Here is a 15,894-nt window from a genome sequence, read left to right on the forward strand (position 1 = left end):
ATCCCACATCTGGTGGGATCATGTAAGGTTCATTTTTTTCCTATCCTCTGAAATCCCCCTGTGAGCCATTAGTGTTAGATGAAATCATCCTCAAAGACTCTGAAAAGAACTTTATCAAAGAGTCATACCTCTAGCATTGTGCTTTCTTGTTTTATTCACACATAAAAAAGTCAATATTCACATGAACAATTTAGCTTTACTTATTTCTACAAGCACAATGGCATTATATTTATACTTAAGAAAGTGAGAAGGATCAATGATTTCTTGGAATTCTCTCTGTCTCTCTCTGTCTCTCTCTCTCACACACACACACACACACACACACACACACTCTCTCTCTCTCTCTCATAAAGCCTTGTATAAATTCCATTTTGGTTGTAACCCCTGTAGTTGCACAAAGCAGAAACCCAAAACAAACAAATTTAACCAAGTGAAAATTCATTGGTTCAAATAACCAGAAACTCCAAGGGCAGATTTTCAGGTATTGATGTCATAAGGGCTATAGGTACAAGCAGTATCTTCAAGCCTCAGTCTCAATCTCTCACTACATTGGACTGGTTTGGATCAGGTGCTTATCCCTGAACCAACCCCTGTGGCCAGAGTGTGAAACCTGTCCATTGAACAAGTCTGGTCATGTAAATCTCCTGAATCCAAGCCCATCCAAACACTTTGACAGAGAGTTGGGAGGGGTATTTCCCATGGAAAGATCAAACTGATTGTCAGAAAATGGTGGTATATTGTGGGAGGTACACAAAATAAATATCCACTAAACTCTGTAGACAGTTTGGAGAATCAAGCAGTCCTCCAAACCCGATCTGACTCTCAGCCCTCTTATTCAACTATTGTGCTTAAATAAACGAAATGATTCAGTCAAGAAATTAGGTCAGTGAAAAACATTTGAAAACTTGCACTGTGTTGAAACATAGAGACTCCAAGTATTTCTCTTTTCAAATGGTATGCTGTCATCACACATACCAATGCAGTAGCTCACCATAGTTATCATGCCAGTAAGAGGGTCAGCACCAATGAAAAAGAAGGGTTAATAATTCCAGTCACAATTGAGGCAACATATTTATCTCATCTATCTTCCAAAAGCCCACTAAAATGACAGTAAGAAAAAATAATTTTAAGAATAAACATGGTAGTACAAAGAGAATCATAGAAGAGATGACAGCAGAAAGATCTTGGAAGCTGGGAAGCAGATGGGTAAGACTTGTGAAAGGTGAAAACTGGGCTGGCAAGGGGTATGGGATCCAGAAGCAAATCAAATCAAGGCAGAATGGATGAATGTTAAGGGCTTCGAGTGGAGTTTAGGTGGGGAATCAAAAAAGAAAAATCTGATAAAAGTTAGGCAGAGAAATAGACATCTAGACCTGCCTTCCAACCCAGAGTAGCCTGGGGGCTGGCCTTACAGCACTCGGGTAAAAGACAGGAGGTGTCATCTCTGGAGGCGTTGAAAGAGAGACACTGAAAACACATGGGCCTCAGGAGAGGTGCGTACTGAAAGGTGCATCCTTCCTCAAGAATTCTAAATTTGATTTTTTTAATGAGATAGAATTGACACTGTGTATGTTTAAGGTGTATGTGTTAATTAGATACAGTCATATATTGCAATATGACTACCACCCTAAATTTGACCCTGGATTTCCAAGTTATTATGAAGGTATAGTAGTCAGGTAGAAGAATAGAAAATATTTTTAAAATTTCTTTTATTGACGTATAGTTGATTTACAATGTTGTGTTCATTTCTGCTGTATAAAAAATAGTTTGCATCTGCTAATCCCAAACTCCTAATCCATCCTTCTTCCACCCCCTCCCTCTTGGCAACCACAAGTCTAGAACATATTTTATTAGCAATTTGTTAGCTCTATTTATGCTTTTTATGTTGATAGAAATGTAGTATGTGGGCTTCCATGGGTACTCTTGCCTCAGGTCCTACAAACAGAGTTCAAAACAAACAGGATAAAAGAAACTTGAGGAACACAGACAGTGTAGGGAACAGAAACAAACAAACAACAACAAGCCACACTGTAAATGACATACTCATAGAGATAGGAAGAGATGCTGTTCAAGAGGTGGAAGGAGCCTGAGCCCCTTCCAGTGGCTGCTTCTCCCTGGCCTGGGCAGAGCCACTGGCTTGAGAGAACAGAGGTCCCTCAGAGCATCCTGTGCTGCCTGTAAGAACATCCCCTTCTGGAGAGATCCCACATGAACGATTGGCACCACCTTCCATGCACCTTAGGGGGTCCCACGGAGCTCTTGTGCTCATGGCAGAAACTATCCCCCCCTCCACCAACATTCCACTACTGTTAGGCCTGAGCCTGTGTCCCTCGGTCACTGAGAAGAACAGCACAAGAACCTCAGCCCAATGGCATTGAATTCCCTAAACTGCTTCTCCAACCCTTTGTTTCCTAGCTGTGAACCTCCACTCTGACCTCTGGAATATAGGATTAGATACAAATTCCATCACCAGCAAAACCCCTACATCCTCAATTTCTTTTCTGAAAATTCCCTTCACTTTCTGACCTTCAAAGAGACCTGGCTTCTCCTAAAGCTATAGCTTTCCACATGCCTGATGCAGGTGGTATCCATTTTCCCTCCCACATCCCCTGCACCACCGGGCCTCCTAACCATTTCCATTTCTGTCTGCTCCTGCCTAACACCTCTCTGAAGTTCCTCTGAAGCTCAAGTGTTCACACTCCATCAGCCACCACCTTTATTAGACTATCTCAAGGTCACTTCCCCTCATTCCATGAAGATCTTAGCACCTGGCTTGTGGTCCCTTTCTCCAGCACTAAACCAGCTGTAACATTTGGCATGTCAGTATGGAGATGGTCTACCCGACACCCTGGCTGCTTGGCTCCTTAAGTTTCCCTCCTCCAAGCAACCATTTCCTCAGCTCCCCTGTTCCCAGAACACTTCATCACTACTCTGCATCCATGCCCTGCTCTCTCACTTTGCCAGCTCTCTCAGCCAAACCCCATTTCCACTCACTCCACATGTGCACCTATGCAGTTGACCATGGCTGGAAGAAAATGAGGTAACCAGGCTGACTGACCTTATTTAAATTTGGTATCAGTAACCACACTTGGGCCTTTAGTGCTGATTAGCAGAACGAACACCCTTCTTTCGTCCTTTTCCTCACCTACTTTCCTAGGTTAATATTTCACCTTTTCAAACCCTTGTACACTGTTGGTAAGAATGTAAATTGGTGCACCTACTATGGAAAATAGTAAGGAGGTTCCTCAAAAAACTAAAAATAAAGTTACCATATGATCCAGCAATCCCCTTCCTGGGAATATACCAAGATAAAACTCTAATTCAAAAAGATACATGCACCCCTATGTTCATAGCAGCACTGTTTATAATAGCCAAGACATGGAAACAACCTAAATGTCCATCAACAGATGAATGGATAAAGAAGATATGGAGAATGGAGCCTGCATTTCCGCAGAGCTGGAACTCTTGGCTTGGGCTCTCTTCCCTCCACCATCACTGAACTGCCCCGGAGCCCAAGGGGAGGGTGGCCTCACTGAGGCTGCCGGCTCTGGAGGGGCCCAAACAGCCGAAGCCATGACAGTTCTGGGGAATGCAGGCCAGATCACTCATCCTGGGGTGAGCCAGCTGCCATGTCATGAGGACACTCAAGCAGCCCTAAGGAGACATCCATATGGCAAGGAACTGAGGCCTCCTACCTACAGCCACACCACACCGCACAGCATGGGGGACCCTAGTTCCCCAACCAGGGATTGAACTCACACTGCCTGCGCTGAAACCGCGAATTCCAAAGCACTGGACTGCAGGGAAGTCCCTGTCCTTTATTATAAAATGTGTGAGTACAAGAAGACCTCAGAGCTTCTGAAAGGCTCTTGGTGCTCTAGCCAGGTGTCTGGGCTGTGCTTCTGAGGTAGGAGAGACAAGTTCAGGAAATTGATCCACAAGAGACCTCCCAGCTCCACGAAATATCAAATGGCAAAAACCAGAAAACAACGGGACCTACGAACCTGCAACCTATGAAAAGGAGACCCCAAACACAGTAAGGTAAGCAAAATGAGAAGACAGAGATACACACAGCAGATGAAGGAGCAAGGGAAAAACTGACCAGACCTAACAAATGAAGAGGAAATAGGCAGTCTACCTGAAAAAGAATTCAGAATAATGATAGTAAAGAGGATCCAAAATCCTGGAAATAGAATGGAGAAGATACAGGAAATGTTTAACAAGGACCTAGAAGAACTAATGAGCAAACAAACAGTGATGAACAACACAATAAAAGGGGGAAGCATGCTAACACACATATTAATCAAGCTATCAAAAATTAAGTACAAAGAAAAAATATTAAAAGCTGCAATGGAAAAACAACAAATAACATACAAGGGAATCCCCATAAGGTTAACAGCTGATCTTTCAGAACAATAAATACTGGAGAGGGTGTGGAGAAAAGGGAACCCTCTTGCACTGTTGGTGGGAATGTAAATTAATACAACCATGATGGAGAACAGTACGGAGGTTACTTTAAAAACTAAAAATAGAACTACCATACGGCCCAGCAATCCCACTACTGGGCGTATACCCTGAGAAAACCATAATTCAAAAAGTATCCAGTACCACAATGTTCATTCCAGCTCTATTTACAATAGCCAGGACACAGAAGCAACCTAAGTGTCCATCAACAGATGAATGGATAAAGAAGATGTGGCATATATATAGAATAGAATATTACTCAGTCATAAAAAGAAACAACATTGAGTTATTTGTAGTGAGATGGATGGAACTAGATTCTGTCATACAGAGTGAAGTCAGAAAGAGAAAAACAAATACCATATGCTAACAGATATATATGGAATCTAAAAAAAAAAAGGTCTTGAAGAACCTAGGGGCAAGATGGGAATAAAGACACAGACCTACTAGAGAACAGACTTGAAGTTATGGGGAGGGGGAAGTGTAAGCTGGGACAAAGTGAGAGAGTGGCATGGACATATATACACTACCTAATGTAAAATAGATAGCTAGTGGGAAGCATCCGCATAGCACAGGGAGATTAACTCAGTGCTTTTTGACCACCTAGAGGGGTGGGATACAGAGGGTGGGAGGGAGGGAGACACAAGAGGGAAGAGGTATGGGGATATATGTATATGTATAACTGATTCATTTTGTTATAAAGCAGAAACTAACACACCATTGTAAAGCAATTATACTCCAATAATGATGTTAAATAAAAAAGAAGATATGACACTTATATACAGTGTAATATTACTCAACCGTTAAAAAGAATGGAACAATGCCATTTGCGGCAACATGGATGGACCTAGAGATGATCATACTGAGTGAAGTAAGTCAGATAGAGAAAGACAAATATCACATGATATCGCTTATATGTGGAATCTAAAACACAACACAAATGCACTTATCTATGAAACAGAAACAGACTCACAGACACAGAGAACAGACTTGTGGTTTCCGAGGGGTGGGGTGGTGGGGGATGAATGGATTGGGAGTTTGGGATTGATTAGCAGGTGCAAACTATTATATATAGAATGGATAAACAACAAAGTCTTACTGTATAGCACAGGGAATTGTATTCAATATCTTGTAATAAACCATAATTTAAAAGAAAATATAAAAGAATGTGTATATATTTATGTATAACTGAATCACTTTGCTGCACACCGGAAAGTGACACAATATTATAAATCAACGATACTCCAATAAATAAATAAATAAATTTTTCACACATTTTCCTTTCTCCTCAAACCTTCAACATCTCCATCACCATCCTTCTCCTCAATTGATGTCCTTGCTTCTTATTTCATCAAATAAAGAGATATAGTCAGAAGAAGGTGTCTACAAGCTACTACCACCAAATCTCCTGGCCTACCTGCATCTGTGCCCATCCACGCTGCTTTTACTCTCATGAAAAACGGATGAGTGGTCCTAGCTCCACTCCAAGGCCAATTCCTTCCGTATTTACGTATTCCACACCCCCACCTACTCAAGAACAGATGTGCTGCAACTGCCCTTCTCTCTATTCTGCATCATCAATTTTCCCTCAAATTAAAAATGAGGGCGGGTCAGGGGGAGAGGAAGAGGAGGTACAAACACGCTTGAACTCCTATCTGTCCCTAGCGGTCACTGCATCGTTCTGCCACCCTTTCAGCAAACTCACAAAACAGCATCTATACTAGTTGTGTCCAATTCTTTTCCTTCATCCTCCCTTGAATCCACTACAGTTAGACTTTGGCCCTTGTTACTCAATCAGAACAGCTTTTTCTGTTGTCAGTGAAATAGTACTCAGTCCACATTTTACTCCCTGTAATTGCAGCATTGACACAGTTAATCCCTCCCTCTCCCCAGGAACATTCTTCTCTTGGTTTCTAGGATTCTCTCTTAGTTTTCCTCCTTACCTTGCCAACCACTCCTCATCAGTCTCCTTTGCTGGTTCCTCCTCACCTTCCCAATCTCTGAATGTTGGAATGTCCAGGATGCAGTCCTTGGAGCTCTTTTCTTTCCTTCTCTCTAAATGTCATGAGCTCTTTTCTTTCCTTCTCGCTAAATGGCATGGGCTATTGATCACTCCTAATTTATATCTCTAGTCCAGACCTTTCCTTTGAAATACAGGCTCATCTATCCAACTGCCTTATTGATAAATGAACTTGGATCTCTAATATGTATTTCAAACTTAACATGATTGAAACCGAGTTTTTTATCTCCCTCTCAACCTGGCTCTTCCTATATTGTCCTCGTCACAGTAAACGGCAACAATTCCCTTCCTATGCTTGGTCCTAAAACCTTGGATCCATTCTTGAGCCCTCAATTTCCTCAGCAACTATTGTCAGCTCTTCTTTTGAAGTATATTCAGAATCTGGCCACTTCTTGCTCTATTAGTCGGGTCCAATTTACCATCAACTCTTACCTGCACTATTGCAACAGCCTCCCAGGCATCCCTTCTATTTCACCATTGCTCTCCTATTGTCCCTTCTCCACCAGGCAGTCAGAGCCATAGTTTTTTGTTTTTTTAGGTTTTTTTTTTAATTGAAGTATAGTTGATTTCCAATGTTGTGTTAGTTTCAGGTGTACAGCACAGTGATTCAGTTACACATGTATATACATTCTTTTTCATATTCTTTTCCATTATGGTTTATCACAGGATATTGAATATAGTTCCCTGTGCTATACAATAAAACCTTGTTGTTTATCCATCCTTATATAATATGTTGAACAGCTAATTGCAAACTCCCAGTCCTTCCCTCCCCTACCTCTCCTCCCCCTTGGCAACCACAAGTCTGTTCAGAGCAATAATTTCCAAGTATAAACGTCAGACCATGCCTTCCCTGTACTCAAAATCCTCCATGATTTCACACCCCTGATTCCTCTCTGACTTCACCTCTGATCACTCACCCCCTTACTCATCCTGATCCAGCCACACTGGTCTCCTTGACTTTCCTTAAATTTCCCATATCCCCACCTCAAGACATTTGTACTTTCAGTTTCCTCTGCCTGAAAAACTCTTCCCCAATATCACATCTTACTTCCTCACTTCTTTCTAGTCTGTTCACAAATCTCACCTTGCCTTTCAAACCTGTCTTGACTTCCCCTCTTGCCAGTCACTCTCAGCCTTCCTTGACTCTGCATTTTTCTTCAGAGACTTATCACTACCTGATTGACATATTGAATGTTTTTGATTGTGAGCTACTTTTCGATTGTAAGCTCCTTAAGACAGAGATTTTGTTTGTTTATTCATTGCCAATTCTGTAGTGCCAAGAATAATACCTAGGACATAATAACTGATGCTCAATTAATATTTGTTGAACGAAAATGGTTGATTGAAATTAAGTTGAATCACCAAAATGAGAACATAAGAAAACATCTAGAAAATGGAACCAAAATGCTGTTGAAAGTTAAAATATGACTGATGGAATTAAAATCTAGTAGACAAATTTGAAGATCGAGTGGAGAAAATTTTCCCACTCGGGAAAAAAAAGAGACAGGAAATAGGAGAGAAAAGATGACAAAATAAAATGAGCTGGATAGAAAGGAAAATACCCAATACTGGGAATTCCAGAAAATGAGATAAGAGAAGAGAAGGAGAAGATGATCAAAGAAAGAATTCAATAAATTTCCCAGAACTGAAGGACATGTGTTTCCAGAATAATTTTTGCATCAAGGGAATACAAAATTACACAACACTCATGTAAAGATATCGGTCTATATCCAACAAAATATATATACATTTACCATTAGACCAAGCAATCCCACTCCAGGGCTGTATCCAAAAGAGATACTTGCAAATATGCCAAATGACATACGCACATGGATAATTATTATAGAGTTATTTGTAGTAATAAAAGACTGATGACAGTCCAGATGTTTATCAATAGGAGAATGATTGAATTAGCTATGTTATCCAGTTGTAAGTAAAAATTTTGATCATTAGAAGAAATGCAAATATGAATGGAAAATTGGATAATATTAAGGCAGTATTATTTAGTTTTATACAGGTAATAATGAAATCATAAATATGTTAAAAGAAAACTCATCTCTTAGAGAGGCATATTAAAGAAGTTATGGGTGAAATAATGGATATCTTGCATTACCCTTAAAATATTCCACAAAAAAATTTAAAAGAAGGGGATGGATAAAACATGACAGGCAAAATGTTGTAATTGTTTAATCTATATGATTAAACATGATTGTATGTAGACATTCATTATACTATTATCTGTACTTTTGCATATATTTGGAAATTACTGTAATAAAAATATTTATCTCCAAACGCAATGGATTTTTTATTACCACCATTAATGTACATTATCCAAAAATTAGTATATACTAGAGACAAAATGAAAGTCCTAAAAGCTGAGAGGAAGAGAGAGAGAGAGAGAAGGTGGGGGAGGAGAGAAAAAGAGAGAACAGATCACATAAAAAGAATCAAGAATTAAAAAAAAATTCAATCCATTAAAATAAAAGAATTACAATGGCACTGGGCTCCTCAATAGCAAACTTGACCCCAGAAGACAATGAAGAAGTGCCTTCAAAATTCTGAGGATACAACTCGCAGAATGGAGAAAATATTTGCAAATCATATAACTGATAAAAGACGTGCTCAAAATATAAAAAGAATTTCTACAATTCAACAATATAAAGACATATAACCCAATTAAAATACCAGGAAAGAATTTAAATAGGCATTTCTCCAAAGAAGATGTACAAATTTGAAAATAAGTACATGAAAAGATGCCCAACATCATTAGTCATTAGGGGATGCAAATCAAAACCACTTGAGATACCACTTCACATCCACTAGGTTAGCTATAATGAAAAAGACCATAACAAGTGTTAGCAAGGCTGTGGAGAAAATGGAACCCACATATATTATTGGCAGGACTGTAAAATGGTACAACCCCTTTGGAAAACAGTTTGGTGGGTCCTCAAACTGTTAAACATGGAGTTTCCATATGACCTGCAATTTCATTCCTAGGCATAGACCCAAAAGAACTGAAAACATACATCCACATAAAAACGTGTACTTGAACGTTCATAGAAGCATTATCTGTAATAGCCCCAAAGTGGAAACAATTCAAATGTTTATTAAATGATGAATGAGTAAACAAAATTGCAATACCCTCACAATGGAATATTATTTAGCCATAAAATGGAAAGAATTATTGATACTACAATATGAATGAACCTTTGCTAACATATGTTAAGTGAAAGAAGCCAGTCAGAAAAGAAGCACATATTTTATGATTCCATTTACATGAAATGTCCAGAATAGGCAAATTCATACAAATGTAAGGATGATTAGTGTTTGCTAGGGGATGGGGGAAGTGGCAAATGACTGTGAACGATTCAAGGTTTCTTTTGAGGGTAATGGAAATATTCAGGAATTAGATAGTGGTCATGACCACACAACCCTATGAATATACTAAAAACCACTTGATTGTGTACTTTAAATGGATGTGTGAGTTATATCTCAATAAATCTGTTATTTTAATATTTTTGAAAGCATGACCACAGATGTCAGTGGGCTCTGTGGCTCAGTCAGTTGGCATCCACTCTTTGACTTCTCTGCTGACCCACCAAACTTTTTAAAAGATGTTCAAGCAGGCTGCTCAGTTTACTTACTAATCCAGAATTTTTGGGCTATTTTGCATTTGTAAATCTTCCCAATCAAGTCCAGTGAAAGTGCTTTTTTAGTTCATACTGATGATTAAAAATTCATGCTCATAGACTACCCTTGACTGATCTCCAACACAAAATAATTTTACATGGAACAGAGACAATTGAAAAAACTTTCCAAATCAAGGCTTAAAGAGTTAAGATCAAAGAGAGAGAAGGGGTCAAACTGTGACTTACAGCAGTGGTTACACCAAGATATGGTGATATAGCCAACTGCAGGGTTGAATATTATCTCTTACATTGATGAGCAGTTCAAATGTTATCTGTGTGATGAACATGTATTGAACAGACGGTCATATCACAGAGAACACGATGCATTGTTGTTTTTATACTTTCATCTTTTGATCATGAACTTAAATTACTTGAAGCTAAATTTATGAAGATAATACACATGAACTATTGTATCTGTAATTGCAAAAGTTGACAACCTTAGTGATAAAATGACCGCCATTGAAGAAATAGATTCTTGATAAAATTGAAAAACATAACATCAAAGTTTACCACTTCCTAGGAGAAGAATCAGATGAAGATGAAGAGTTTAAAGATCAGACTAGGCTCCCTCAAGTCTCGGATTCCAATTTCTGCAGATAGACATGAATGGCGAGGGGTTAGAAGTCATTGCTGTCCGTGGGGCTTTGTGGGCATGAAGACCCCAGGACAACATGACAGTAGCTGAGCACAGAACTCATCGCCCACCCGCAGACCTCAAGGGGCTAACCCAGGATTTCACTATGAAAGGCTTAAGAGAAACAACAAAAAAGCGAAGATCTGAATAAAGACCACACCTTGCTGGAAATGCTAGTTGCATGCAAGAGATGAATGCAAGTGAATTTCATGAATGCAGACACAGATGCAAAAGCAAATGCAGGGTGGAAACGGAGATGGCTGTGCTCCTGAGCACCTGTGTAAGGGAACCGCCAGAGCAGGAATGTTGTTATTCATGCAGTTGTTGGAAGAATGTTCATCCTTTTAACAGTTCCTGTGGAATTTAATTTTGCTTTCTTTTTTAGATGAAAGATAAAAGCATCTTTTTTTCCTAAAAAAGTACTTTAACATTATTCATCATTGTTATGTTTTTTAATTGTGCTGTAAATTTCTTTTCATTTTTCTTCCTATTTAACCATGAATGCTGGAATTGGTTTTCAATAACTGCTCAGACAGTATCATTAATAATTAACTTCTTTGAGGTCAATAGACCTAACTAGCTAATCGTTGATTAGAACTATTGATTTATATCAAGAAAAGAAATTCATTAAGTCAGACAGAGAAAGACAGATACCATATGACATTGTTTATATGTGGAATCTAAAAAAATGATACAAATGAACTTATTTACAAAACAGGTATAGATTCACAGACATAGAAAATAAACTTATGGTTACCAAGGGGGAAACAGGGTGGGGGAGGGATAAATTAGGAGTTTGAGATTAACATATAAACACTACTGTATATAAAATAGATAAACAAGACTTGTACAGGCTTACTAAATACAATTAAGAGTTATACCATCTATACCCTAATAAAGATTGAAAATTTACATTCCAGTTTACTATTTAGCTTAAAGAGTTTAAGTCCACTTCCATATCTATAGAGCCTATTAAGGCTAGATGGGCACACCCCCATCTTTCAGGTCATCCTTAAACACTTTGACCTGAGAGAGGAGACTTAGCTGCTTCTTTAGTTCTTCAATGTCTTTTTCTTGCTCTGTATTCATTATTTTGTAATATAATGGAAAAAAATCCAAAAAAGAATATATATAGATATCTATATATATATATAAAACTGAATCACTTTGCTGTACACCTGAAACTAATACATTATAAATCAACTATACTTCAATTAAAAATTAAAAAAATTTTTTTTAATTAAAAAAAATTCATTTTAAGTTGTTTTTGAGTGGCAAGACGTCTATCTACTGATACAGAAAGACTAGCTGATGGGACCTGGGATGAGGCCATCACTGAGCACACAGTCCCACTTTGTCTCTTTCTTGGTTCTTACTGTGTATGTTTGAGCACAACACTTAAAGCCAGCTTGCAGCTACCATTCAACACAGATAATTTACCTATACACTTATCTGCTTACCAAGTAAAACAATGGGAAACAATATAATGAGAAAAATCATACTTAAATAGCTTTGGAGAAAAAAAAGAGGCTTCCACGGGGTGATTTTAAAAGTACTCTGGATTCTGATGCCAAATAATTTTAAAAGTTAAAGCAATTGGAGTAAACTCATTCTAAGCCATTTTTAGTTTATAATCTTCTAAAATGTTTATTCCTCGAAAGTTAATATTGGTTACATTGTGCTACAGAAAAAAGTCAAAATAGCTTATAAGCTCCAATTATTGGATTTTAAATTAGGATTCTTACCTACAAAATGAGAGAGTCAGTAAACTATATTTTCATTAACTAAATTTGAATATAGTGTTCTCTCTTTTAAAAGAATTTTAAAAGCCTTAATAGGCCTGTTGCAAAACCATTTTAAAGATCAGTCTCAGCATTATTCATTAGGTTCATTTGGGGGTTAGTCTTCAAGATCCCAGACCCAGGATGTGCTTGTGGGTTTGGCCAAATGGAGCCCTGGTACTTACAAAAAGGGACTTTGTTCTCTTTTTGGATAGTTTTCTGATGGAATGAGATTAGTAGTGATCACTGTGTCGTGTTTGGATGGTCTCACCCGTTGTCATCTGCTGTTATTTCCTTCATTCTGAGTAATACAAATTTTTCCATATGTTGTCCAAGAATAAGATGTATCTGAAATCAATGCCAGTAGATTTCAGGTGCCAAAGGTCAAAGGTACTGATGTTCACCTACTGTGGGCAAAATGTGGCCTTTTTCCTTTTTAGTGTACCTTACTGTGTAGTACACTAATATGTGAGTTGAAATTCAAAGTGTTTGCTTTCTTTCAACATTTCTACTGATATTTTCAAGTTAGTCCCCCAAAATTGATATAATAAGGGAACTAATGGGAGTAAAGACAGCAGTGGGTGTTGGTTTATTTGCATTTTCATTTTCATCAATGGGAGGTATAGAGATTGAAAAGAAGTTCAATTTAAGGAGAGGGTGGGAGTTTTGTTTTATATTTGGTCAAACCAAAACTAAAAAAAGGATAAGTTAAAAATATTAGCTTTGAAGGTATACTACTTCAAAAATACTCACATTTCTCATTAATACTGCACATTTTTCCTCGAGTAACTATGAATGGTCAAATGTGATATGGTTTCCTTTTAAGGAACTTTTTAGCATTTACCTTTAGGAACTCTATCAATATGTTATATTTGAGTTATTATGCATGTTCTTACAAGAGGAAGTATTCTATGACTTCAGTAGATTACATAGGTCAATTTTTAAAATTATTTTGACATTTGTTAATTATACTAAATTGTTTTATCTATTTGTAAATAACCACTATAAACTAAGCCTTGCAACGCTCCAGTAAAATTACTACTCAGCAGAAGTTAACATTTAATCATGTTTATGAGGGTGAGGGAACCTACAGTTTTTATGTCATTGTTTTGCCGCCTAGATTTAGAAAAATGATTTTGTTCATTATATTACATTATTTTACCAAGATATTACGAATATCTACCTATAAAAATGTACATTGGAAACTACTTATTTTACACAAATGTATATCTACTAAACTTTTTAATCAATAAAGTACTGTTGTTTATATATTTTCAAAAGTTCTGAAGGAAAATCATTTTAAACCTGGAATTCTAAAATAAGCCAAACAATTGTGAGGGCAGGATTAAAATATTTTCAAACATGCAAACTCTCAAAACATTTATTATGCATGCAACTTTTCTTGGAACATTATCAAAAAATATGTTACAATAAACCAAGGGAGCAAACCAAGATAATGGAAAGCCTAACTCCGTCCAGCAGGTGGTCCAATCAGAACAGAGATGAGAGGAGTGCAAGGTGATGACGAAAACAGATCCAAGGGCAACAGACCCAGAGATTGGCCATGGACAGAGGCTCTGGGAGCTTTTCTCCAAGAAATGATAATCGTGATGGACGACCTGATAGGTAAGGATGTTTTGAGAGAAGATTCATGTCTCTGGAAGCGAGTTTTGGGGATGAATTAGAAAAAGACACACTAAAAAATTATTTTGAGGATGTTTTTCTCGAACACTAAAAAGTTTATTAGCTCCAAGAGAAACAAATTTGTACAAAATAAGAAATGTGATCACAGCATACTATGTGACCCAGGTATGAATAAAATTTACATGGGAATAATAATGGAAGCAAAGAATATTGAGCTAACCAAATATTGTTATATAAGTATATTGGAGGAATGGGGGTGGGTGGTTGTGCGAGTGTGTGTATACTTGTGTGTGCAAACACCTGCAAGATCCCTGCCTATCTGGGGGTGGGGAGAACTATAACACCTATATCTTCTTCTGTAAGTGGACCGTCAATAGGTAACAGCTAACACTGCGAAAACCAAGACTCGCAGTATAGTCATTTTATTTAGAAATATGGAGGCAAACTCCAAAAGAAATAGCTAAGAAAGTTGAAAGTGCTTGCCCCTGTGAAGCAGAGATGGGGGTGGTGAGAGGCAGTGCTTTATTTTTATAATGAACATTGTGGAGCTGTTTGACTTTGAAAATAGGTACAACTTTGATTAAAATATAAATTTTTAAAAGAAACATAAATAAATATATACACACATGTATGTGTGTATACATATATATATTCAGAATTCACTTAATTCTAGCCACTATTCAATATTCAACTTTACACAAGAAGAGAGAAACCTTAAAATAGAAGCTCAGAATGTCTTGACTATGTCTTTATTTTGAGAATGAACAGGGACTCCTTTCAGAATCTGATGTAAATGAAGATCTCTCTACCAAGAAAAAATGAACTCAAGATTCCAGAGAGTTCCACAGACTTCCTGAAGCCCATTTATGGATCTTCTGGACATCCACATATCACAATTTAAGAACCCTTCCTTTGGGCTTCCCTGGTGGCGCAGTGGTTGAGAGTCTGCCTGCTGATGCAGGGGACACGGGTTCGTGACCCGGTCCGGGAAGATCCCACATGCCGCGGAGCGGCTGGGCCTGTGAGCCATGGCCTCTGAGCCTGCACGTCCGGAGCCTGTGCTCCGCAATGGGAGAGGCCACAACAGTGAGAGGCCCACGTACCGCAAAAGAAAAAGAACCCTTCCTTTGAAGGAAAGGTAATAAATACGCAGACACCTGAAAGGGCTTTACTGCTCCCCCAAGGGGCCTTCCTTGGTGGGGACCGTGGGCATGGGGTATGCCATTACACCTTCTCATGCAGGTCACCCTTCCAAGCAGATCTCAAAGACAGCCAGACTCTGAGCCTCTGAAGTTATTTCCTGCCCACAGTTGTTCTGAGACCTGAAGACAGTTTTCCTCTCTTTGTTTCAAGAATGAAGGAAAACAATTCACCTCTACCTTGGACATCTGATCGCACAGATCTGATCTCTACACATTTCCTCTCCATTACCAGTGCTGTTGAGTCAGAAAGTGTTGGTGCATGGTTTCATCTTCTGGACCCAATTTGGCCATAAAAGATGAAAGAAACCAAAACCAGATTCTTTTCACATTAAAAATGATGAAGGCCCCATGGAATCTGGTACATGAATGTTTGCTCTTAGCATTTTCCCCAGATTTTGAGTCATTTGCAAGGGTCCGTGTTAGGGTTGTGAGACATATTAAAGACACACACAGACAAAAAAAC

General features: G+C 38.3%; 1 pseudogene; it reads left to right on the forward strand.

The window, feature by feature from the left end:
• Positions 1 to 10,855, forward strand: part of LOC112406039 (septin-2-like) — an 86,939-nt pseudogene extending 76,084 nt beyond the window's left edge.
• The last annotated feature ends 5,039 nt before the right edge of the window (positions 10,856 to 15,894 follow it).

Source organism: Neophocaena asiaeorientalis, unplaced genomic scaffold (genome assembly GCF_003031525.2).
Source record: "Neophocaena asiaeorientalis asiaeorientalis breed wild unplaced genomic scaffold, Neophocaena_asiaeorientalis_V1.1 scaffold319, whole genome shotgun sequence".
NCBI lineage: Eukaryota > Metazoa > Chordata > Mammalia > Artiodactyla > Phocoenidae > Neophocaena > Neophocaena asiaeorientalis.